This window comes from Pseudorasbora parva, chromosome 1 (genome assembly GCF_024679245.1).
Source record: "Pseudorasbora parva isolate DD20220531a chromosome 1, ASM2467924v1, whole genome shotgun sequence".
Taxonomy (NCBI): domain Eukaryota; kingdom Metazoa; phylum Chordata; class Actinopteri; order Cypriniformes; family Gobionidae; genus Pseudorasbora; species Pseudorasbora parva.
This window is the reverse complement of record NC_090172.1, coordinates 17,313,581-17,338,205: the sequence shown is the minus strand read 5'-3', so window position 1 is coordinate 17,338,205 and position 24,625 is coordinate 17,313,581. Positions and strand designations below refer to the sequence as shown.

Here is a 24,625-nt window from a genome sequence, read left to right as displayed (position 1 = left end):
TTCTCCGGGCCGGGATGCCCTTAGAACAAGTGTCCAGGCATGCTGTGCTGTTCACGGATGCCTCATCCACGGGCTGGGGGGCCACGTACAACAGGCATGCAGTTGCGGGTCTGTGGACGGAACCGCAATTGCATTGGCATATCAATTGCCTCGAGTTGCTAGCAGTACACTTGGCACTGCGCCGCCTCAAGGGGCTGCTACGTGGCAAGCATGTACTGGTCCATACGGACAGCATGGCGGCCGTTGCTTACATCAACCGTCAGGGTGGTCTTCGCTCCCGTCGCATGTTCCAACTCGCCCGCCACCTGCTCCTGTGGAGTCAGAAGCAGCTGAGGTCGCTTCGGGCCATTCATGTCCCTGGTGCGCTCAACCAGACAGCCGACGAGCTCTCTCGGCAGCCAGCACCTCCGGGAGAGTGGCGACTCCACCCCCAGGCGGTCCAGCTGATATGGGACCAGTTCGGAGTATAATATAATATAGTATAAAAATAGTATACTATATATAATATAGTATAAAATATAATAAAAGTGCACTTGTGTTTAGCATATTTCTTAAAAGTATATTTAAGCATATATTAATTACCAATGTACTTATAGTATACTTTTTAGAAATATAATAAAAGTGCACTTGTATTATATTAATATAATACAAGTGCACTTGTATATAACACTTGTATTTAGTATTTAGCATATTTCTTAAAAGTATATTTAAGCATATATTAATTACCAATGTACTTCTAGTATACTTTTGTCCCTGTGATGCCCAGTGATGAGAGGGTGGACAGAAGAATCTGATGATTCACAGTGTCAAAGGCAGCAGACAGATCAAGGAGGATGAGGACTGAGGATTTGGATGCAGCTTTAGCCAGCCCCAGGGCTTCAGTAACTGACAATAATGCTGTCTCTGTTGAGTGGCCCTTTTTGAAACCTGACTGGTTTACGTCCAGTTGATTAGACTGTGAGAGGAAAGATGAGACCTGGTTGAAAACAACTCTTTAAAGAGTTTTCGCTATGAATGGTAGGAGAGAACAGGAGCAACAGGTGCTTTTGATTTTGTTGTGGAAATGAGCAAAGATAGATCCTTACTCAGGTCAGATGGGTCGTTTGATTTGCACCATTTTCTCTCTGCTGTCCTAAGTTTGGTCCGGTGTTCACGAAGAACATCAGATAACCAAGGGTTAGAGATTTGAACAAACACTTTGGACAAACATTCAGTTAACATTACTTCTAACATTGTTAACATTACTTCCCTTTTGAGGGAACTCAATGCTGCATCAGAATGTGGAAGCTATGGGAACACTTCTGCCTGTTTGTAACCCCATAGCATCAACATTCTGACGCAGAGTCTTGTTCCCTGCATTTGGACGCAGCGTCTTGTCATAGCCAAAATGTTCAGAACATTGAGAGAACCTTGCTAGAATGTTAGCCAAAGTGCTGAGCATGTTCCCTGAAGTCATGTGATTTTTATGTGATGAACAGATCTAAATTTACCTCATTACTCAATGATGATCTTCCCCTGAAGCTGGTATCTAAGTGTGAAACAGTTACATGAGTGGCCCAGGACTCGTGTGTGTGTGTGTGTGTGTGTGTGTGTGTGTGTGTGTGTGTGTGTGTGTGTGTGTGTGTGTGTGTGTGTGTGTGTGTGTGTGTGTGTGTGTGTGTGTGTGTGTGCATTATAGCTCTGCTCCCAAACAGTGTGTGTGTGAGAAATGTTTTACATAAACGTTGTCAGGCTGAGCTTTAATGAGTAAAGCATAATTCATGGGCCGGCGCTAATTGAGCAGATTCTCTTGTGGATACTCAATCTTACGGCTCATTCTCAGGGCTGACATTTGGAGAGACACACTTATATTTTATTTGAAGATAAATGTGCATCTGCACGAGAGAGAGAGAGGGAGAGAGAGAGAGAGAGAGAGAGAGAGAGAGAGAGAGCGCGAGATGCTCACAGTTGTGGTGAGAGATGAAGTGCACACTGTAATCTGGCAGCTGTAGTATTTGCAATTCAAACTTATTCTATAATTAAGAACACTTGACGATATTCGGAGACAGGACAAGTGGAAGCAGCTGTATATTGAGGTAACGGGAGAGAAGACACTGTCAAAAGAATCAGCATAAAATTGTGGAAGAATGTCTGGCAAGAGTTAGGCCTAATCGCCGCTACGTTTTTACTCAAAACAAACGAGTGACAGATTTCATCATTCGTTCAAACCCGACATAGCGCGTTTCCTTGACAACTACCAGCTGGATGGGCTCCGGACCGCGAGGAGAGATGCCTGCATCTGGTGTGTGTGTGTGTGGGTGATGTGTTAAAATTCAGCTAAGCATCCTGATGGCACATAAACCTACACGCCAATCTCGACTGACTCTCACACATATCAAATCCTCAATGTTCCTGCACTATGACAATGGGAGTGTGCCATTTATGAGACATTTTAACCTGACCTGACCCTTGACTTGAAACATGACTTCTGCTGGTTTGAAAAGATCTGCAATCATACTGATTTACTCATATTTTATATGCTTGACTTGATTTTATAGGTTACAAAATGACTATAAACATTATCCAGCTAACAGAGAACATTCTCAGAACTTTGACTTTTCTGGCAAGGTTCTCTCAAAGTTATTAACAAAAGTTCTCTTTGAGTTACCTGGTCTTTAATACTGTTTTCAAACCATTAGCACTTTATTTCTACATTGCTCAAGGAATGCTCACTTTATTTCTGAAACTTATTTCTACTTCCCAGCAAAAATTTGGATGTTTATTGACCATTGAACAGACATCCACGTTCCATATGTTGAATGAATAAGGAATAATGTTTTAATTCTTAATAGAAATGTTAGCAAAGCATTCTTAGAACATATTTTGTTACCTGTGACAGGGGTGTATTAGAAATCATTAGAAAATTATCTGTATCTAGATTTGATTTTTGAATCATTACACAAAACAAACATTTTAGGTGAAAACTCAGAATATTCAAAATTTTGACTGTCATGTTTTCCTTTGATCAGTTATGAAAGCCACTAGCTTGATGCTTTGATCAGGAAATGTATCCCTATGAAAACATGCACTTCTCCTGCTGATTTGTGTTTTCATTTATCTGCATCTGGATTTTGTTGGCTATGCTCATGTGAGATCAGATATTTATTCTGTCTCTGTAATGAGCAGAAGAAAGATTATGGCAGCAGGATAATGTTTTAGTTATCGATTATGTCCCATCTCTGTGTTCATTAATCCATGAATCTATACTAACAAGGTTTAATGGTAATGGAATAAACAGATGCTGCTCTTTCATCTGAACATGGACGATTAATTAATTTGATCGTCTTGGCTTGTGTTTGGACGTGGAGGCCTCCCAAAAAAAAAGCTGGATTTAAAATCAGCAGCAGTTGCATTTTAGTTAGTTAGGTGGTTTTGGGGTTTTTTCTGTTATTGTTGTTGTTGTTGTTGTTTTTTTGTCCTTTGGTTGTCGTACGAGGATGAAATGCATTATTTAGTTAGCGAGTGACACAACTAAATGTAAACAGATTAATATTTGAACATTAAAGGGAACGGGATCTCAAAGGGAATCGTCAATGTAACCCAGTTTCATGACTTTTGAGCTACTGGATGAATAAAAGCACTGAAAATCAAGTCAGTGTGTTTGAGAAGAGAGATTCTGCTCAAAAGACACAAAATAAACAATTAAAACTCTGATTCATTTGGCTTTTTTACACTCATATTCATTGATTTAAACCTGACACCAAGGACAAGAGTGCGTGTGTGTTTGTGCATAATGATGTTCTTGTGCTGCTGGCTAGTATTTAGGGTTCATGCTGTGTTTTGGTAGCCTGGATGTCAGCCAAACTCAGCCCCGCCCACAACATTTGAGCTCGGGCAGTTTGGTCTGGACTTGATCCATAGAGGAGTAATTATGCCCGAACAGACACTGTTCACACCAATGAAATTGTTAGGGCAGGCTTTAGACGATGATGGACAGATGATAAACAGTTTCCTCTGGGGGTGAAACCTGTAGTGAAGGGATGGGGGGCTTCTATGATATTAGACAGCGTCAGACATAAAAGATAATGAGTAGGGCAACGCTTTAGATCATGGCCCGGAAAGTACTGCTTAATTAAAGTGAATTTTCAGGATAACTTTCAGTAATTATAGTGTAACTATAAAGTAAGTATGTGTAGGTATATGGGAACAATAGGTAATATTGGGGGAATAAAGGGGTAACTATCAGGAAAATTATCAAATTATTTATCCTGTAAGTATTTTTTAATTAAGGGGTAATTATCTGCGTAGTTACAGGGTAAGTATGAATCTGCGGGCTTTAAATTAAAGTGGCTCTTGTTCCCCTCTTGTTTCATGTAGTTAAGTTTACAGCTCAGATGTGTATTGAGAGTTGCTAGACGACACTCGCAGCAGATTAGATTTGTTGCATCTAGGGGTGCTAGGGTGCATCTAGATTTCTAGGCTAGTCTGCGTGTGCATGCGAGGGTTGATTTCACGCTTGACGCAACCTGAAGCGTGACGTGCACACGCCAAAAAACTCTGGTCATGTGGATGTCTGATGCTGTCGGTTTTCATTTATTTAATGCTCACAACAGTATACAAACAATAACAATATATAATAATAGCGATTAGAAACAAAAGAGAATAAAAGACAAGAGACGCCCATTCTCGTGTGTGTTTCAGATGAAATGTGCATGAGAACGTCATGAAAGCTTGAAGCACCTCATGAACGCGCTGGTAACAGCTGAATGGATATGAAACGATTACTAAATTATGACAGCATTTCTTGGTGTACTACTTTTTTTTTTTATAAATAATAATACAACAATTCAAAAGACATGGGATTCCTCCTAACATCCATCAATGGAAATAACAAAAATGAAGAAGAGGAACAAGAAAAGAAAGGAAAGAGAAAGGGACAAAACGTGTCTCTTTCTGTCAGGACCTTATCATTTGAAATGAAAAGTTTATTTTAAAAAAGAATAAGTGTTATAAATCTGTTTTGAGTTAAGTTGTTTTTCAAAAAAAATTTATGAGTAATATCAGATTGTGTATGTGTTTTTATTGACAACTTACAGTGCACTTATTACAGGGACGATCCCCCTGGAGCTAAGAGCCTTGCTCAAGGACACACTGGTGGTGACGTCTGCGGAGATCAAGCCAGAAACCTTTTGCTTATCAGTTCAGTACTTTAACCCACTACACCAAAAAAGTCAAAACGCTACACACAGAAAAATAGGGTGTCAAAATTGTACCTTTAGCTTGTCGCTGGGGCAGTACCCTTAAAAGGACATCATTGTACCTGTTTTACTCCTAAAAGGTGCATATTGGTACCTTTGAGTACAAATACGTACCTTAAGATATTTCTATGAACCTTTTTGTGATAAAAAATGGTACAACCTTGTTCTTTTAAGGGTACTGCCCCAGCGACAAGCTGTTGAACCCCTAAAGGTACAATTTTGACATCCTATTTTTCTGTGTGTATGAGGGACATAATGGATGGCTAGGACAGGCGAAGGTGTTCACGGTGGTCAGCTGCTTCATCAATATAAAGGTGCAGAATTTGCACAGCTGTGTTGAGATAGCAGCAGAATATGGGGTTCACTTACTGTAAATGTGTGATCGTTAGAACAATACTGTGATAAAGTTCGTTTGTGGAAGGAAGGAAGAGGACAAGGGGGTCAGTTTGACTGCTGACGCTCTCTTTATTTGTATCAAAAACTCAGTCTCTTCACACTGTTTTGCCAGTGTGTATTTCTCTCAGTCACTTCCGGGTTCCGGTTTAAACGTTCCGCTTCCGGGTCAACGTGTCTCACAACTCAATGTCCGTGGGTGTGTGTGTGTGTCGCGTCAGCAGTCCCTCTCTCTCTCCCGCTGCAGACCTTGCTGAACCACGCCCCCCTTGCCACATACCCCCACCGCCCGACTCAGGCCGGGGAGCCGTCCGCTGAGCCCCGCTCCCCTCAGCGACCTCAAGACCGCCCTGACATGCTGCATATGCCGCTGCCAATCGTGACTGTAAATCACGATATCATCCAGATAGGCAGCAGCATATGCGGCATGGGGACGCAAAATCCTGTCCATGAGGCGCTGAAAGGTAGCGGGCGCCCCAAACAAGCCGAAGGGAAGCGTGACGAATTGGTGCAATCCAAACGGCGTGGTGAAAGCTGTCTTTTCTTTGGACAATGGAGACAAGGGGATCTGCCAATAGCCCTTCGTTAAGTCCAATGTCGAATAAAATCGAGCCGTGCCCAGCCGATCAAGCAACTCGTCAACCCGCGGCATTGGATACGCGTCGAATTTCGACACTGCATTCACCTTGCGGTAGTCCACACAGAACCTGACCGAGACGTCGGTCTTAGGGACCAAAACGATCGGGCTCGCCCAGTCACTGTTGGACTCCTCTATTACTCCCATATCGAGCATTGCCCCTAATTCTTCCTGAACTACTTTTTTCTTGTGTTCAGGCAAGCGATACGGCCGGCTGCGAACTACCACGCCCGGCTCGGTCTCGATATGGTGCTGAATTAAGTTGGTACGTCCCGGTAGGGGCGAAAACACGTCGGCGAACTCCGCCTGCAGTTTTGATAAATCAGTGAGTTGGGACGGTGAGAGGTGATCTCCCCCAGGGGCCAGCGCGACCGATTGTGCTTTGATGCTCGCCTCTGGCCCGAGATCATCCTCTCCCCAGATCACCGTTGCCAACGACACTGATTCCACCTCATTCCATTTCTTAAGGAGATTGAGGTGGTATATTTGACGTGCCCCGTTCCTATCGGATCGTATCACTTCATAATCGAGGTCTCCAACCTGTCGTGCGACCTCAAACGGCCCCTGCCACTTTAACATTAATTTAGAGCTCGATGTAGGGAGTAAGACGAGCACTTTCTCTCCCGGTGTGAATTTGCGTAGTCTCGTACCCCTGTTATCCTGATAACCGTCACGAGGACGAGGACGTGCTGAAGCTCTCTTTGCTTAAATTAGCTCAAAATTACTATCAGGTGTAAGTAATTACCTTGACAAACTATACATCATTAAAAAGATCTAAGACTAAAGTTTAATTTTTTTTACCTCTGTTTTATTCTCAAAGTCTTATAGTGACCGTAATGTGTTAATATGTGCCAGGAGTTATGAATATGATCATGGGCGTTGCTACCTTTTGATTGTAATATGCGCATCATTTGCTCCCATTCATAAAAAACTCCTCCTTGGTCGTCATGAAGACACTCGTCAAAACAACTTCCCTCAGGGTTTTTACTTCAAATGTGTGCAGATGTGGAGAAATATTGATAGATTCTCACATGTTTGAGTCAAATTTCTATACAGAGAAGTATTATTTATTCAATCTTTATCCAAAATCCGCGGATGTATGATTATGAGCGCAGTATACTGTGTTATGCTGTGTTTTCAATTCATTCTGGCAGCCGGAGGGCGCTGGAAAGCTGTACTACTGAAAATTCACCCTATGTGGAACACATGAAGAACAGACACACCATGTGACATTCAGGAAATATCTGACATTACCAAAACAGCTTCCTGAGATCGCTATTTTATGCAGATAGACACGTTTTAAGACAATAAACACGCAATCGCGGCAATATATGGTTGGTCTGTGTTCTTTATGCCATGTTGGGTGGTTTCATAATAGATGATATTTATAATGCAATGCTATTCCACATAGCTTTTAGCATTGTATATTTTCTGTCAGATTTTTTGACCCGAAGCTACATGAGATCACATATTGTTATATAAAACACTTGACTTATAAATTATAAAGTGATATGAAGCAAGTTTTGAATAAAACATGATTTTAATCGTATAAATTGTTGTTTTGCTGGTGTGCTAAGCTAACATGCTAGCTTGCCCTAGATGCACCTGCCACTGAGTAAATACTTTATTTTTATGAACATTTTCTAAATGTAAAACTACTGAAATGCTTATTTGGACGAAATGCATTCGATAGAGTCTCAGTGGGGGTAAAGTGAGACGTTTGATTTAGAAATGAGGTTTGAATAGAACAGTTTGAATAGAGAATCGTTAGTAATTATAATGCAGACAAAAGAATAATAATTAGAGCCATAACCAGTCCGCAGAAGTGTGAATGTGTGCCGGGGAGACAAACTGAATGGGGCAGTTTGCACCTCTAAACAATAGAGGCAATAGATTGAATGAAAGCTGAGAAGACATGGCAATAAACATCAGTTGATATTTTAGAGATATCTCAAAATAAAATCACATGAAACGATCTTGTAAAACGTTTAATAAAATTTAGAGTTTTAGACTGATCATCTTCAGATCTGAAATATAACATGGTCAGACTTGTGGCTTTAGCTGTAGTGCATTTCTAGATTTCTCCAAGGCCCACTTCAATTTTATTTTCATAAAGATATATCATACAAATAAATTTCTAATAACTTTACAAAACTTTGAAGCTTATTATAGCTTTTTTTGATTATAAAAAATATTATCATTTTGACTTTACAGTAAACTGCCAGGTGTCTGCTTTCAAATGAGACCATAATTATGCTTTTAGTGGAAAGGATTCACAAACTGTATTTGTTTTAGTCTGAGTATACATTTCTTAGGATTTTTTCAAAATTTGGAAGTCAGCTTAACAGGTTATATGACCGGCTCTGGCGGTCCTGGGCTTGCAACAAATTCTCCCTAGATAGCCGCCCCAAGGTGTGGAGTTTTGTTCGCAAGTCCAGCACGTATTGAATTTCGTTTTTGGCCAAAGAAGGTCCCTCCTCCCAAGTTTCTCGTAGGACGTCCAGCACCCCCCGGGGCTGCCGTCCGTAGAGAAGCTCAAAGGGGGAAAACCCCGTGGAGGCTTGTGGAACCTCCCGCACGGCAAATAAGAGGGGTTCTAACCACCGATCCCAATTTTTGGCGTCTTCCTGCACGAACTTACGAATCATGGATTTAAGCGTGCGATTAAACCGTTCGACCAAGCCGTCCGTTTGTGGGTGATAGACGCTTGTTCGAATGGATTTAATGCCCAATAAACCGTAGAGTTCGCTCAACGTGCGTGACATAAACGCCGTGCCTTGATCAGTGAGGATTTCTTTCGGAATCCCCACTCGGGAGATTAGACGAAACAGTGCGTCCGCAACACTCTTCGCGGAGATGTTGCGGAGAGCCACTGCCTCCGGATATCGTGTTGCGTAGTCCACGATGACTAACGCAAAACGATGTCCACGTGCGGATCGCTCTAATGGCCCGATGAGGTCCATCGCAATTCTCTCGAAGGGGACCTGCATTAATGGAAGGGGGCGCAATGGCGCTTTTGGGTTCACCAACTGACATTCAGGGCAAGACGCGCACCACCTGCGCACATTGTCATGAATGCCTGGCCAAAAAAATCGGGTCATTAAGCGATTCAGTGTGGCCACTTGCCCCAGGTGGCCCGCCATCGGGTTCGAGTGAGCCGCCTGGAAAAGCATTTCCCGGCGGCTCTTTGGTACTAATAACTGGGTTGTATCCACTTTTGTCTGAGTGTCTTGGGTCACTCGATACAACCGATCCTTAATTATGGCAAAATAAGGATACGTGACGGGCAATGCGGGTTGGAGAGACTGACCGTCGATAGTGCGGACCTGCTGAAATGCATGTTTTAGGGTCTCATCTTAAGACTGATCCAGAGGGAAGTCATCGCGGTCCGAGAGAATCAGTCTCTCGACCCCGCTCGGTTCCTCTGAAGCTGTTCCCAAGGGTCCCGTATCAGTCTCGCCAACCTGCACTCGCGCCGCCCCGTTCCTAGCCTTGTTCTCCCAAGCGGCATCCGCGCATAACAACCCCAATAATGCCGGAAAGGCGGGCCAATTCGTCCCCAGAATTAGCGGATGCCGGTCTCCGCAGTCTTCTGGAAGAGCTCTATAAAGGCCTCCGGATCGTCCTCTGGCCCCATCTTGTGGAGGGGCACGTGGACCGATGCGCTAGCCAGCCCGGCGGCTTCGGCGCGAACCTCCCGATCCATCCAGCTCCGGAACCTCTCGCGGTCCTCTTGCTGGCCGCGGACAATCGCCTCGAATCGGCGCTCTTGGTCTGCCCGCAGGTCCAGCATTGCCTGATGTTGATCTTGGTGGAGGGCCGCGAGGGAGGTGATGATGTCCGCAAACGGCGAGGCGGAGGGCGTCTGCATGGCGGCGGCTCGGTCCTACTTCCTTCCCGGGTTTCGGCACCAGTGTGATAAAGTTCGTTTGTGGAAGGAAGGAAGAGGACAAGGGGGTCGGTTTGACTGCTGACGCTCTCTTTATTTGTATCAAAAACTCAGTCTCTTCACACTGTTTTGCCAGTGTGTATTTCTCTCAGTCACTTCCGGGTTCCGGTTTAAACGTTCCGCTTCCGGGTCAACGTGTCTCACAACTCAATGTCCGTGGGTGTGTGTGTGTGTCGCGTCAGCAGTCCCTCTCTCTCTCCCGCTGCAGACCTCACTGAACCACGCCCCCCTTGCCACAAATACGTTTGAATAAATATTTGTTTCATGTGTTGTTGACTTTTATTCATTTGTTGTGATGTTTACTTTTATGAATTATTTTATTTATGTTTCTTATTGTTGTCAGTAAATAAAATATGATTTTATAAAATTATTCATATGCATTAATTCATTGCTTGACTGAAAATGTATATGTAATCACATCAGCTACATTTGTTTAATGTGTATTCATGCATCGCTATGTCACATGACAAGTTGCCTTTTGCTTGTTTTACTAAAACGATAAAAAAGTATTGGTCAGAATTTGTCATAATTATTGTAAGTGTTTGGGTGGGCTAGCGGTGCAATTAATTCTGGGCTAATTCTGGGAAGCGGCTCCGGGCACTGTTGGACTCAGGCAGCGCGGTCACCCTCATGCAGTCACGTCTGTGTGCCCGCCGAAGCGGCCCGAAAAATTTCCTACCGATCACCTGTGTGCATGGAGACATTTGCCTAGTACTGGCCCGGGAGATGGTCATTTCGTCCCCCCAGGGCACCTGGCCGGTGAAAGTAGGCCTGGAGAAAAGGATTTAACCAGACCCTCAAACAAATGCTCCGGCGCGTGGCTGAAGAGGACAAGCGGGATTGGGACCTCATGATACCCTACGTGCTTTTCGGGATCCGCGAAGTGCCCAAGGCCTCAACTGGCTTCACCCTCTTCGAACTCCTGTTTGGCCGTCAACCTCGGGGGCCTCTTGGACCTGGCCCGGGAAGCGTGGGAGCAGCAGCTGGCCCCTCATCGGACCATCGTTGAACACGTCCGGCAAATGAGGGAATGGATCGACCGAGTGATGCCGTTAGTCCGGGAACACCTCACCAGGGCACAACAGGCACAGCAACGTTTCTACGATTGGGCAGCACAACCACGGGAGTTTCAACCGGGAGACCGCGTCATGGTCCTGGTCCCCAGCTCCGCCTGCAAATTTCTGGCCTCCTGGCAAGGACCCTACTCGGTAGGGAAGGGGTTGGGCCAGTCACATACCCACTGAGACAGCCGGGACGACGGCAGGCAGAGCAACTCTACCACATCAACCTCCTGAAGAAATGGGTGGGGACCCGGGACCAGGTAGCTGCCCTAAGCCTCACCGAGCCCGTGGTTGTGGATGTCAACCCCCACCTGTCGGCGGCCCAGAAGACGGAGCTGCAGCACCTGGTCAGTCAGTTCCAGGATGTGTTCTCCTCTCAGCCCGGGCAGACCAACATGCTTCAACACCATATCCGGACGGCCCCCGGGGTCGTCGTTAGGCAACGGGTCGTGGTTAGGCAACGGCCCTACCGAGTCCCGGAGGCTCGTCGGCAGGCTATTGAGGAAGAGGTCCAACAAATGCTGAAGTTGGGGGTAATAGAACCATCCCGGAGTCCTTGGTCCAGCCCCATCGTGATGGTACCAAAGCCGGATGGCACCCTCCGCTTTTGTAACGACTTCCGCCTGAACGAAGTCTCCAAATTCGACGGGTACCCCATGCCTCGAGTGGCCTCACCAAGGGCTATTGGCAGGTACCGCTCTCCGAGGCCGCCAAGCCGAAGACCGCCTTCTCCACCACCAGTGGCCATTGGCAGTCCCGGACCCTTCCCTTCGGCCTGCACGGGGCCCCCGCAACGTTCCAGCGGATGATGGACATCCTCCTGCGGCCCCACCAGGCCTACGCGGCGGCCTATCTGGATGACGTAGTGGTCCACTCCGAGGCATGGGACGAACATCTGGATTGTCTGCGGAGGGTGCCTATCGGAGCTCCGGCGGGCTGGACTTACCGCCAACCCCCGAAAATGCCACCTAGCCCTCTCTGAGGCCAAGAACCTGGGTTTCCAGGTCAGACGAGGACTGATCCGGCCGCAAGAAAAGAAAGTTGAGGCCATCCATGCTGCCCCAAAACTCCGGACAAAGACCCAGGTATGAGCCTTCTTGGGGTTGGCAGGTTATTACCGATGTTTTATCCCCAACTTCTCCTATTTAGCCGCCCCCCTGACAGACCTGACCAGGAAGGGACAGTCGGAGAAAGTATGCTGGACCCCGTCGGCGGAAGAGGCCTTCTCCCAGGTTAAAGCAGCACTCACGTCCTCGCCGGTTCTCCGCGCCCCGGATTTTAGCTGCCCCTTCCTGCTGCGGACGGATGCCTCCGACACAGGACTGGGAGCGGTCCTCTCCCAAATTCAAGAAGGTGAGGAGCATCCGATCATTTACATCAGCAGGAAGCTGTTCCCAGCCGAGAGGAAGTACGCCGCCGTGGAGAAAGAAGCCCTGGCCATCAGGTGGGCAGTCCTGGAGCTCCGGTACTACCTCCCAGGCCGCAAGTTCACCCTGGTAACCGACCACGCGCCCCTACAGTGGATGGCCCGGGCCAAGGACACCAACGCCAGGGTGACTCGCTGGTTCCTAGCACTCCAGGACTTCCACTTTGAAGTCCGCCATCGAGCCGGGGCCGCCAACGCGAACGCCGATGGCCTCTCCCGGATCTGGACAGCTTACGCAGGTCTGTCAGGGGTCATTCCCCACCCTCCCCGAATTTCACCCCTACTCTCTACATGTCTTCACAGGACCAGAACGACGCTTGGGGGGGGGGTGTGACGAGCACTCCCAGAGGAATCAGCGTCGCCCTGGCAACCAACGGAGAACACCTGCACGTCCTCGTCACCGGCTGATCGGTCACAGCTGCTCCCCATTAGCCCGCATGCTCTTAAGGAGCACACGTTGCACTGAGAAGGGGCGCTCGACGCGAATGCAACGCTGTTCTAATCTCTGTCTCATCTCTTCACAGAAAGTAGCGAGTGACCGACAGCCTAACCACTTGGAGCATGTCTGGGCACCCACTTTCGCTTTACCCGGAAACGAAGAGCACGACGAGCACACCGGAAGTACGGGTCACCTGAACACGGAGCAGCACATCTTCACCAGGCACCTCACACTCCTCAATAAAACCACCCTCTGGGGGCTTTGATTTCACGTACCTCTTGTCGAGTGATTCTTCACCCCGTGACAGTACTTATTGAAATTGAGTACATACTCAATGAGTATGTGGTTCTGAACGCAGGCATTAGGCTCTGTCCCAAATGGCACTTGTGGACTTACAATGGCCGTTGAGTGCGCGCGTCTGTTAAGTCCATAAGACCGCGGGGTGTCCCATTTGTCATTTTAGGTCTCAGAAGTGAGCTCGCGAGCGCCCCCTTTGCGGCCGTTATGCGCCCTCGTTGCGCACTTCAGCCGAGTTCACACTGGCGCGAGCTACGCAGAGGACTTCTTCCCGGCAGTCAAAGCGGCGTTACGTCGTGAAAGTGCGGACTCAGAGGAAGACTGTGAGGGTTTAGGGTGCCATTTGGGACAGGGCCATAGTTTAGATTCTTAAATCTGTTCAGTGAGGAGCATTTTGATTGGTGGATAAAAGCTCACCACAATTGGCTAAACAGAACATCCTGCAACAAAATCCTTCAAAGATATTTACAAATTGTAACCTGCCAGAAAGGTCTCAAAAATCACACACACAAAGGCAAAGCAGTCCACACAGGTGTGATGATGATCCACAAATGTAGATTCAACGATCCATAAATACATGCAACATTTTTCATAAATGTGTGGTGGAAATTAATTCAAGTACTTGATACATATTTGTGTAAAAATGTTTAATTCATTTAGTGAAGATGCATTTGTGTGAGCATTTGGGGAAAGATTTATGCTTTTACTTGTGCATTTATGAATTTTGTTTTGTAAATGTATTATTTTGACACTGTCCAGCTCCATATTAAAGCACATAAATAACGTTCTATTGATGTTACTGGAATAACGTTTGTTTATAAATTTGAGAGAACCTTGCCATAAAATTAAAATTTTATAAATCTATTAATTCTATTCCCTGTTAGCTGGGGTACCCTAATTTGATGCACAAATAAATGCAGAGTGCTTTTTTATTTTTACTTAGCCACAAAAATATACATACATTTACTTGTGTCTGTGGTTTATTTTAAGACGTCAGACTCCACCATGAGAACAGCAGGCAGAAGACATGTGGAGTAGCTTTATTGATCATTAATCAAATTAATAATTTAATGTATTTAATTATTGCTGTTAAGGTAATCATCACTAGTATGCATTCAGCTTTGATCTGATGTTTTTTGTTTTTTCTTAAAACTTTGTTGTGCTACAAACTACTCATATCCATAATGTGTGATTTGACACTGGACAGGTTTTTCAGGCCTGTAGAGATAATTCAAATTGTGCAGCTTTGCTGTCAGTGTTTTTGACGTTGAAAAAAGTGTGTGATTCACAGAACAGGTGCAGACGCTGAAATTCACATGGATCGCGGCTGCCACGGAAACAGACGCACAGCTTGCCGAAGTCATCAAGCATGTGAAGTTATTTACATGCATTCTAAAGCAGGAGTTATGACTAAATGCAAATGAGACTTATTATGAAAGGCTTTTTATTGGTTGTCATTAGTGAATGATGTTCATGTGACTACCCAGACCTGCATAATTGCTAGAAATATTTATAATTTAAATGATTGTTGTTTTAAGTTATTTATATTCAGAGTTTGTCAGATCTAATATGCACTCAAAAAAAGTATAGCCACTTGCTTGATTTGCAAAAATACAAATATGTCTTATTAACAAGAATATAACAAGATTATTTCTGATAAATTATTAATTCTTGATATTTGATTAAATTATGTAACTAAAAAAAAAAAAAATGAATTAGATCAGCAATTGTTCATTCAATGAGACTAAGGCGCTTCATATACACAACTCTCTCTGGTGAGTCACTGCGCATGCTCAAAATTGTTATGGGATGTTCGGGAACACAAGGTCCAGTTGGTTGGAAGTAGACTTTTATGAGCGGCGGAGAGGTCTGCTTGCTTGATATTGAGGGTGTAAGTACTTGGTATGTACTTGTTTGTAATTAGTACTGTGGTATATAGATTAAATATAAGTTATTAGACACTGTGGCAATGTTTCTATGCAAGTTTATATTCCCAGACCCAAAGCATGTTTCACATTCGCCTATATATCCCCTACAATTGTGTCATATTTTGTCACTATTCAATGCTAACTATGCCTTACGTTAAACTGGGGAAAACGGGATATTAAGCAAATGTATAGTCGCACACGTCATGCCCCGGATTTTTCTGTTTGTAAGTTAATGTAACGTTAGCTAGCATAATGTGCCATTTTTACGATATACCCGGGGAGTTTACATAACTTTACATAAATGCATAGTTATGTAGCAGCAATGTTTCTTTTCTAAGTAAAAATAAAGAAATGCATCACAATATAACGCTGTCCCCATGCTCTTCTGGTGTGAACTTCACCTTTATGACATGTTAAGTATCCTTTTATCTGTAACACTTTATAATAACGTTCAATTGTAAGTAATTTATAAGTGGCTAGTTAATGATGAACTAATCATTTAGAAAAAAAATCATAAATGATTATCATGCTAACATTTTATTATGTTTTGTAAATTCTGTTACAAGTCATTTACAAGTGATTAGTAAATGATTAACTAATCATTTATGAAACATGACTATGCATTTATAAATGTCAATACATTGTTACTTTTTGTATGTTTTGTAGATTCAGTTATAAATTATTTACAAGTTATTAGAATATGACATAACAGTCATGGCTTGTAAATGACTTTTTTATCATTTTCTAATAACTTGTAAATAATTTATAACTGAATCGACAAAACACAAAAAGTAACAATTTATTAACATTTTTGAAATTTATAATCATGTTTGTAAATTATTAGTTAATCATCAAATAATCATTTGTAAATCCCTTTAACTGAATCTACAAAACATACATAAAATAATTAACATATCACTCCTTAATCATTTTATATATTTTGTAAATTATTAGTTAATCATTTACTAATCACTTGTAAAAGACTTCCAACAGAATATACAAAACATACATAAAATGTTAGCATAGCACTTGACAATCGTTTATGAATGTTTTGCAAATGATTAGTTCATCATTAACAAACTACTTATAAATGACTTAAAAAGTTTTACCCATTTAGGTAAAATATTTTGTTTGTTAACATTAGTTAATGTATTAGCCAACATGATCTAATAGTGATGAGCAATATTGTTTACAGTGTTTATTAATCTTTGTTGACCTTAGTTATAAAAGTTCAAAGCTAATTTATAGTCATTGTTCATGTAAGTTAACAGTGTATAACTGTATTAACATATACAACCTTTAATTTTAAGATTGCATTAGTAATAGAGATGTAACCACTGATCTATATAAATGGCTGGTTCTAAACTGTCATCAGGTGGTGAAGCCACTGGAAGTGTTCGAGCAGCCATCTTACTATTCCCTACCGACAGAGGGCATTATTGACGTACAGCCAAAACATTGACCTAAAATCAAACGATTTGCAGCATATCAGTCTCACAGGATTTTTTTGTCGATATTGATAGTGTTAATCTGTTAGGGGTTAACAATAGTTACTTCAAATCTTATCTGTAATGTTTATGGTCTTTTTAGCGAGTATGAGTCATATGTTGAAATCATTAATATGGGTGTGGTACTGCTGACACAGGCAACGTAACTGATTAAACGTAACTGACGTTATAGTGGGACGTTGCTGGAACGTGACGAGCACGTCCCAACGACCTAACTGGCATGTTGTGAGGACGTAACCTCAATGGACCATATTAGTCGCAGCGACATACCAGGTAACGTTCCAGCGACGTAACTTTGTGATTTCTGTATTCATCGTGGCGACGTTATTATGATATGTCACTGGAACGTGGCAGGTACGTCCTAACGACCAAAATACCACGTCCACCTTTATTTGAATAATCTCACCTTTAGTCCGGGAAATTAAGATGTGCTTGGTCCATAACCTTGAAAGCCACATAGAACTGATACACTCAAACATTTAATTCTCTGCTGTAAAACCTTATTAATACATTTTTGTTTTTAGTTAATATATTTAGGAATTTGTATGTACTTGTAGATAATAAAAAACAATACAAACCCCTATTAAATTGTAATAGAAAATGGCTCAAAACCACACTGCATTAATTTAATAATCAGCATTTATTCAGTGTTAGCCCACTTTGTACAAATATTAAGTCAACATTTGAACAGTGTAAAGTGTTAACAAATTATGAGTACAGAAATGTAACACGTCCATTCATTAATCAAACAAACAACATAAGCAATGTAACAAATTATTAAAATATTTTATTGTCTTATTAGGGATGGGAGTAGTTAAGGATTTTCTCACTTATACTTATCAATACTCATATTGGTACTACTCTCAATAATTTAGCACAAAAAAGACATGGAAAAAAAGATTTATCAGTTTCTTTATTATTACTTTTATTTGCAGAAATGTCCTGCATGTCCTGTGAGGTACCTGCTACAAATGTCTGGTGGTGATGTGCTTTATTGCTTCACTACCTGTAGCTAAACCTGAACAATGTGACAGTTACAAAAGATATATAGTCCTTGAGATATAGTCCTACGTTCATAAAGAGATATGTAAAAAACACTACATAGAGTCTTAACATCTTTCCTGTATTATTGGGCCAAAATATACATCAACAGGTTTTTTTTTTGTTCAAGAAAATGAGCATGATGACTTTCTCAGGAAGAATCTGAGACCCCTCATTCCTGACTGTGTCCCAGCTGTGGAAAAAGCTTCAGACAGTGTTGATGAGGCCGAGGGAGATGGAGAGCTGTGAGAGAAGAGGAAGAGGGTCTTTCTTACCCCACCAGCGGAGGGCAGGGTCTTCTGAGGATAGGATAGGAAGATGGCCTCTATATATTCACTTTGGATCTTTGTAAACTGGAAGCTGAAAAAAAAGCCATACTATTGTAGGTTTATTGCTTTTTGTTAAAAGGTATAATATATATATTTTTTTTTTACTTACGTGTTCTTCCTCCTCTTCATCCTCTTCCTTCATCATTTTCTGGCAACTGAAACAGAGGAGAACCTTAATAATGTTGCTAATCTATGTTTTTTATGCTTTTGAAAGAGTCTCTTTAACTCAACAGTCACCAAGGCTGTATTTATTTGATCAAAAATACAGTACAAACTGTAATATATATTTAAAGTGATAATTCACCCAAGAGTTGAGTACCACTGCACTACATACAATGGATAGCACTATGCATTGAATTACATTTTCTACAGCCACATTTTTAGAAATGTTCTTTAAAAATGGCTAAACACAAGGAAATCTAGAATTAGGGTTGGGCATCGAGAACCGGTTCTAACTTGGAACCGTTTAAAAAATATCGATTCCATTGGAATCGTTTAGAAAAAATATTTTCGGTTCCGATCTTCGGTTCCAAGCGCGCAAGTTTTGGTTTCCATGGCCACTTGATTTCCGGTGCTTGCCGCCCGCTTGTTCTTTTAGTCATGGAAGCCCGGTAAGCGGCTCTGAAGTGTGGATTTATTTCACTTTTAAAAGGCTGGGTCGGCACAGTGCAACTAGTGTTGTCAAAAATATTGATACTGAAATATCTGAAAAGATACGATAGCCTGCTCAGCCTACACAATCGATCCCAGCTGCTCTCCTCTCCTCTCCTCTCTGACCGACAGCGAGTTGACACGCAGCCGCATATTCTCATTCAACCGGTTAACTTAAGCCTCTGAGCACGACGGACGCTCGTTCTGCTGGACTTTTCCTTACGACAGCGTGTTAGTGTTAGTGTGTGTGATCGGTCTGAATTTCGCGCGGGATTACACATAATTCTACGAATCCCCGCAGATTTCAAGCTCACATCTGAAGCGCACATAGCCTACCGTAATAAAGCCGCCCCTGACATACAAGTGCAAATATTTGCTTCTTTTTTTTCAGCTTATTATTGGTCAAATACACTTAAACAAATTCTCAAACAACTGTCTTAAACAATTCAGGAAGAAATGAAGAATGAGTAACAGGAACAGTGTTAAGGATCCATGAGTGCGGCAGTTCTTAAAGGGATAGCAGTCATTTGTTATTCAAAGTCAAACTACAAAAAGACAAACGATCACACTGCTCTTGACTGATCAACTTGTCTAACTTTAATGGTTTTATATGAAACTATTTAATTTTTTGCAAAAACATTATCAATGTTATTTTAAATGTATTTAGCCACTTTGCGTTTTTTTATTCAGTTTCTTACCTGAATGTTAGACCTACCTGAAAAAATAAAGCAGTCTATTTCATTTATATCTTTTATTCTATTGTATTTTTTTGTGCTATTTTTTGTAATATGTATCTTTGTTTATTAAATTTACCATTCAAAATCAAGCTTACGTGCTGTGTGTAAACTATTGCAACACAATTACCCCGTTGTAAAAAATACATTGAGTTAACAAATATTTGAGAGAGAATTTTAATAGTAATTGATCAATGTTTATATATGAGAAAAAGCTTAAAAGCTTTATCATATAAAGTGATCTCTTCAGAAGAAATGTTTGATTGCCTAGACTTTCAAAAGACAGACAAACAATTATATAAAACATATCTAATTGACAGTAAATGCAGAGTTTTTCCCCCGTTGTATTGAAAATAGTATTGAATATCGATGTGACATGTTTTGACTCCACCCCTCAAAGAATCGGAATCGAGAATCGAAAAGAACCGGAATCGAAAGTAAGAATCGGAATCGGAATCAGAATCGTTCAAATCAAAACGATGCCCAACCCTACCTAGAATAGAGCTCCGTCAGTAGACAATAGGCAATGCTAAATTCTGCACATAATCTGCAGAAAAATAACAATCTGTAAATTGTATTTATTGTTAACATGAAAGGCTAAATATTTTCATATGTAAATTCCTGATAGTTAAATCAATCAATCAACTTTATTTATATAGCGCTTTTACAATCACGATTGTGTCAAAGCAGCTTCACAGTGTCAAACAGGATAATATTGCGACAAAATTAGATTTGGCTGTACAGTCGTACTGGAAAAAACAGTGATGTTATCAGCTTATTTTAATTTATCATATAGCGACAATGTTGGCAGATCAGTATTATAGTTTATAGAATTAAATAAGACCTAATTCATACATTTTATTTGTATAAGTTGAATAACTTTAATCATATTTTTAGTGTCCCCAACTGGCGACAGTGGCAAGGAACCAAAACTCCATTGGGGCATGATGGAGAAAAAGAAACCTTGGGAGAAACCAGACTCAGTCGGGCTGCCAGTTCTCCTCTGGCCTATTAACACACCGTGTAAGATTATTATTCTGGCAACCTTACAGGTCAGAAATCATATTAGATTGGAATATTCAAAATTTCAGGGTATCACGGAAGAGACAGATTTATTTAGGATGGGGCGTTGATTACACAAGAGTATGAATACATGAAAGATCGGAATTATTGCGCCGAAGACGGGTTTTGAGCATGTCGTGCCAGTGAGGCAAATTCGGAGGAGACACCATTTGACACGGCTCAGCAGACACTCCAGGATGCGTTGGTCATGTCCAGGCAGGTCCACCATCCGATCCGGACAGGGCCCATATCCGGGATAAACCTCGGGATAAACAGAGAGACTAACATTAGCGTAGATGCCACTCTTTTTATGATGTAACGAGTACATCAGGTGTTATGGGAAGTGTTCCCGGTTCCGGCTGACCTAGTTAATGCAGCCTAACAATCAGTCAATTGAATTGAATAATGAAAGTTAAAAAAGTTCTATGTGTATGCCATAGTAAAGAGATGTGTTTTTAGTCTAGATTTAAACTGACAGAGTGTGTCTGCCTCCCAAACACTGCTAGGAAGACTATTCCACAGTTTAGGAGCTAAATAGGAAAAGGATCGACCGCCTGCGGTTGATTTAGATATTCTAGGTATTATCAACTGGCCAGAGTTTTGAGACCGCAATAGACGTGATGGAGTATAATGTCTTAAGAGCTCACTTAAGTACCGGGGAGCTAAACTATTTAGTGCTTTGTAAGTAATAAGCAAGATTTTAAAATGTATGCGATGTTTAATAGGGAGCCAGGCAGTGTTGACAGAACTGGACTAATATGATCATACTTCTTGGTTCTAGTAAGAACTCTAGCTGCTGCATTTTGGACCAGCTGGAGTTTGTTTATTAAGCGAGCAGGGCAACCACCCAGTAGAGCATTACAATAATCTAGCCTTGAGCTCATGAACGCATGTACTAACTGTTCAGCATTTTGCATTGAAAGCATGTGCCGTAATTTAGATATATTTTTAAGATGATAGAATGCGGTTTTACAGATGCTAGAAACGTGGCTTTCAAATGAAAGATTGGTATCAAAGAGCACACCCAGGTTCCTCACTGACGACGAGGGCTTGACAGAGAAGTCATCCAGTGTTAGACACTATTCTCGGTTACTACTTGTGGAGCTTTTCTGTCCAATAATTAAAAATTCAGTTTTATCTGAATTAAGTTGCAGGAAATTACAATTTATCCTGTTTTTTATATCAGCTATGCATTCCGTTAATCTTGTGAATTGGTAGGTTTCGTCACGGCGTGAGGAAATATAGAGCTGAGTATCGTCAGCATAACAATGAAAACTAACGTCAATGCTTCCTAATGATATCTCCCAGTGGTAGCATATACAGGGTGAAAAGCAACGGTCCTAACACTGAGCCTTGCGGTACCCCATACTGAACTTGTGATCGGTGTGACATCTCTTCATTTACTGCTACAAACTGATAACGGTCAGATAAGTACGATTTAAACCATGCCAAAGCAGTTCCACTAACGCCAACATAATTTTCGATTCTATTCAGAAGAATATTGTGATCGATGGTATCAAATGCAGCGCTAAGATCAAGTAACACTAATAGAGAGATACAACCACGATCATATGATAAGAGTAAATCATTTGTAACTCTAATTAGAGCAGTCTCAGTACTATGATACGGTCTAAATCCTGACTGGAAATCCTCACATATACAATTTCTTTCTTAAAAAGGAACATTATTGTGAAGACACAGCCTTTTCTAGTATTTTTGATAGAAATGGTAGATTCGAGATTGGCCTGTAATTGACTAATTCTTTAGGATCAAGTTGCGTTTTTTTAATAAGTGGTTTAATTATAGCCAACTTAAAAGTTTTCGGTACATATCCTAATGTCAAGGATGAATTAATGATATTAAGCAGAGGATCTATGACCTCTGGAAGTATCTCTTTTAATAGCCTAGTCGGTATAGGGTCAAGCATACATGTTGTTGATTTTGATGATTTTACAAGTTTAGCCAATTCTTCTCCTCCTATAGTAGTGAATGAGTGTAATTTTTCCTCAGTGACGCTACAATGCTCTGTCTGAAGTGATACTGTAATAGACGGCTGCATGGTTATAATTTTATTCCTAATATAATCAATCTTACTAGTAAAGAAGTTCATAAAGTCATTACTGCTGTGTTGTTTACAAACATCAGAAGCTGAAGCCTTTTTTTTTTTTTTGATAATTTAGCCACTGTAAACTCTATATATGACCCCAACTCTTCATTAACTCCTTACCAGTCAAAGATCGTATACAGCCCCAAATTACTGATGTCAACATTCAATGCACGTTAAAACATCATACTCTAACTTAATGTAGCATGGCGGCTCGATTGTAACGACTACGCCACCCCGTTTTAATGGGGAAAACCTATGAAATAAAGCACGCAAGTGCGTTCCACCAAGAGAGGCAAGAGGCATGGGTTCCGTACAAGATATAATTTATTTATTTCTAAGAAAGTTGGCCAACAATTATTTAAAACTAGAAGGACAAGTGTCATGGACTGAAAGTAAGGAAACAGAGGAAATTAAGTCACAATAAAGCTTGACGGGCTGAGGTTTCCTCTGGAGAGCAGGCTCGTGTAACCGCAACAGGCATACAATGGAAACCACGCCAATCAGAAGCACACCCACCAAGTTCACAGTAAAGACACAAAACTAGTGACACTGCAATAAAGGACACAGCAAGAATAACACCCTTTGGTGATGTAAAGCCTGTAATGCCCTAAAGAACCTGCCCGCTCCAGGAAGCCCACAGCTCCTAAAGAAGAAAGTACAAAAGTAAACTTAATAAATTATACAATTGTAAAGAAAACAATCAATTTACAAAATCAAATGACCAAAAGAAAGGAAGCAACGGGTTACAATACACAGAATAAACCAAGTATAAATACAGACAACTCACATTAAAGAAAGAAAACTAATGTACCAAACCGTTGCAGTTAAACTCAAAATAACTCATACAAACAAATCTACAAAGAAAAACAAGAATATTAACACTAAACATAAATACATAAAACATCCAGCCCACTTAATGGTAAGTATGCTTGACACAGATGTACCCGGACGCCAAAAGCAGCAGCGTGGCTCAGAGCAAAAGGTGAAGAAAAAGACTGTTGAGGGGAAACATCAAGAAACCTGCTCAACGTCCACAAACAGACCTTGGACACAAAACAGAAAAGTTAAAAACAATTAAAAGATCATGCATTGGTTTACCAATCCCATGAAGCAATGATTTTATCCAGCAGTTCACCTACTCAATGATCCAGTGAAGTAATACTTTGACGGCATCTACAAGTCACTCAATATCCTTATTAAACAGCAACAGCTGGCACTCCAATCAGGGTTACGTTAAGCAGCAATGCCATACCAATGGGAGCCCTGAAGGCACACCGCACTGAAACAAATGGCTATAACTGAAGTCAATGAAGCCAGACTTCCCACAACGTCCCAAACACAGCTTTAAACTTACCTGGAAGTAAGCAGGACATTGCATACTCAAATTTACAATTACTCATCACCCTCCATAGTCTGTGACAACACAAAAGGGGCGGGGTTGACCATGATGCACTCCAGGAGGCATGAACCACAAGTTTATATATGCCCATGGGGCAATAACTGATTGGCCACATCTTAACTGATAGTGACGCATTAACCAGTCACATGATCTCACTACATTCATCTGGAAAAACTTGGTATAATTATAAAGATTAAAGCCTTCAGCGCCGTTATTTGAACAATGTTTATTAAAAAATATGGTTGCAGTGACAATAATTTCTTAAAGGGTTAGTACACCCAAAAATGAAGTTTATGTCATTAATGACTCACCCTAATGTTGTTCCAAACACGTAAAACCTCTGTTCATCTTTGGAACACAGTTTAAGATATTTTAGATTTAGTCTGACAGCATATCTAAGTGTAGGCACACTATACTGTCCATGTCC

General features: G+C 41.7%; 1 long non-coding RNA gene across 1 annotated transcript; it reads right to left on the bottom strand.

Annotated features, from left to right (window-relative positions):
- Positions 1 to 23,000: 23,000 nt before the first annotated feature.
- On the bottom strand, positions 23,001 to 24,243 carry LOC137083337 (uncharacterized). Its single transcript, XR_010906479.1, has 3 exons — positions 24,154 to 24,243; positions 23,939 to 24,078; positions 23,001 to 23,842 (listed from the first exon to the last, which is right to left on the bottom strand). It is a non-coding gene; the product is annotated as an uncharacterized lncRNA (long non-coding RNA).
- Between the last annotated feature and the right edge of the window lie 382 nt (positions 24,244 to 24,625).